The sequence below is a fragment of the Capsicum annuum genome, chromosome 10 (assembly GCF_002878395.1).
Source record: "Capsicum annuum cultivar UCD-10X-F1 chromosome 10, UCD10Xv1.1, whole genome shotgun sequence".
NCBI classification, from domain to species: domain Eukaryota; kingdom Viridiplantae; phylum Streptophyta; class Magnoliopsida; order Solanales; family Solanaceae; genus Capsicum; species Capsicum annuum.
Window position 1 is genome coordinate 11528238 of NC_061120.1, and position 2739 is coordinate 11530976.

Sequence of the window (2739 nt, forward strand, 5' to 3'; positions counted from 1 at the left end):
TTCTAAAGTAGTATATATTTAGTGTATATATGTTGTATGTATATTGTCTGAAGTAGTATTTAAAGTAGTATATATATATTATATTGTACGTATATATGTGTATCTTTTACATTTTAAAGAAAGGCTCATTATGGGTCATGAGCCTTCTGTGTATACATGTGTATATGTCTTCAAAATGTCAAATGCACATTTCCGAAATCTAAAAAGCCTGTCATTTTCTGAATTGATGAGACAAGGAAAGACTATTTTTCACACACTAAAGGCTCATCCTTACAATGCACCTTTAGTCAAATTACAAAAACACCCTTAAGAGTCTCCTAAATATATTTACACTGAAGGTGCTCTACTCTCACGAGTTTTCAGTGAATTTTTTACATTTTAAAGAAAGGTTCATTTACGTCATGAGCCTTCTGTGTATTTGACATTTTAAGAAAGACCTGTCATTAAGAAAAGACTGAATTAATGGAACACCCTTAAGAGTTTTTCTCCAAAATATATTTACACTGAAAATGCTCTACTCTCATGAGTCTTCAGTGAATGTTTTATTTTAAAGAAAGGCTCATTTAAGTCAAGAACCTTTCGTGAATTTTACTATTCAAGAATCTAAAAAAGGTTGCCATTTTCTGAATTGATGGGACAATAGGGGATAACTTTTTTATACCCTAAAGACTCATGGACAGCAATGCACTTTCAAGAAAATTAAAAATACACTCTTATGCAGAGAGTCTTTAAAATTATTTTGTTCCTCTCTATATATATGTGCATCCTCTTCACTGTCATGTACATTACTAAATTCACAAAAATTATTATACTTTCTGATGTATCCTTCAATCTAAATTGGAGTAAAAAAGGTTGGTAATTTTTTCTTAGTATATTGCTCTCCCTATTGAGTAGATAATTTGTTAATAACTAGAGTTATTTTTATAGGTTTAAAATGTCGAATGAGCGTTGTGTTAGAGTTGCATTCTATTGGGGCGGCGATGTCATATATGAATCTGATACAGTTAGATATAGTTGTGGTGCTTGTGCAGTTGATAAACTTTCACTAAGTGTTGAGTATGATTGGCTAGTTAGAAACTTGCATATTAGAATGAAAACTAATCCAAATGAGATAAGGCTTGTTATTTCGAGTAGATGGCCATTTTCAACTGTGCAGGGTAATGCTCGTTATTCTAAAACTTCCATACTTGATAATGAGACTTTGCAAGAGTTTATAGTGGCGCCTGATACAGTGCATTATATGATGAATCTTGATTTGTTGGAGATGTATATTAAAACAGAAGCATTAGATGTTGTTGAACCTACACATAATTTGAATTCCCTTTCTTTAAATTTTGCTACACCCTCTTTGAATCTTAATGAACCCCCTTCTGATTTTTATGAACCATCTACAAATATGACTAGTAATTTCTCAGAATTTCAAAGTTTTACAAGCCTCTTATCACAGAGTATAACACCACGAGTTGATATTCCATCCGGTAATTATGGACATGGATGTACTAATTTTGGTGCAAATTTTGATATCGATAATTATCGTTATTATGATTTTAGAGATAGTTATGGAACTAGCAATTTACCTCAGGTTCTAGAGATTCCAAGAGTTTCTGAAATACAAGCTAGGATAGAAGTTGATGCCTATGCTGATACTCATGCGGATGACAATTCTGATAGTGATGTATCGAATAATGCATATCAGTCAGATGAAATGAGTGACTCTGGTGATGATAATGATGATGATCAACAACCATCCATTGAGGTGCCACAAAACATACCATTTCATAGGGAGAACATTCCATTTCTGAATAATCTTCAAGATCATCCAGAGGTGTTTGATTCTACCCATGAATCAGAGAGTGTTGGATGTAAAATTTAGTTAAATAATAAAGAGTCGAATCTTAAGTCTGGGCAGTTGTTTCCTAGTAAGTAAAGATTAAAGACTGATGTAAAAATATGGAGTTTGCAGGGTAATAGAGAGTTTACTGTGTGGGAATTAAAAAAAATATTAGACTGTTAAGTGCATGAGGTGGGAATCTGGATGTGATTGGATGCTTAGAGGTCAAAAAACACCAACAAATTTATGGACTATCGGAAAATATTATGGCAGACATACTTGTCAAATGGGTGTAATCCAAGATGATCATTTTAACTTGGATTCTAAATTGATTGCTTCTTTGTTGCTGCCTTTCCTCAGGAATAACCCTCAATTCAAGGTGAAAGATGTCCAGACTACTGTTGAGGTTGAACTAAAACATACACCTTCCCACAAAAAGGCATGGCTTAGCCGAAGACGTGCTTTCAAATTCATATATGGTGACTTTAATCACTCATTCGCATAACTTCCGAGGTACATGAATGGACTTTAACATTTTAATCTAGGAACGATAGTGGAATGGATGCATGCCGATGAATCGACATCAGAGGTAAATATTTTTAAATATGTGTTTTTGGCATTCAAACCTTGTATAAAAGGTTTTAAAAGATATAGAATGGCCATCCCTATTGACAGCACTCACATTTATGGAAAATATGATTTAAAGATGTTGATTGTTGTGACTGCTGATGCAAATGGGCAAATATTTCCACTTGCTTTTGCAATTGTTAACAAGGAAACCAAAGAAGCATGGTCATGATTTTTGTCGTGCCTTGGAATTCATGTGGTAGTTGGTCATAGAGGTGTTACATACATATCTGATCGTGCTCCTGGAATACTTAGAAGTTTTAATGATTTGGTTGAGTTAC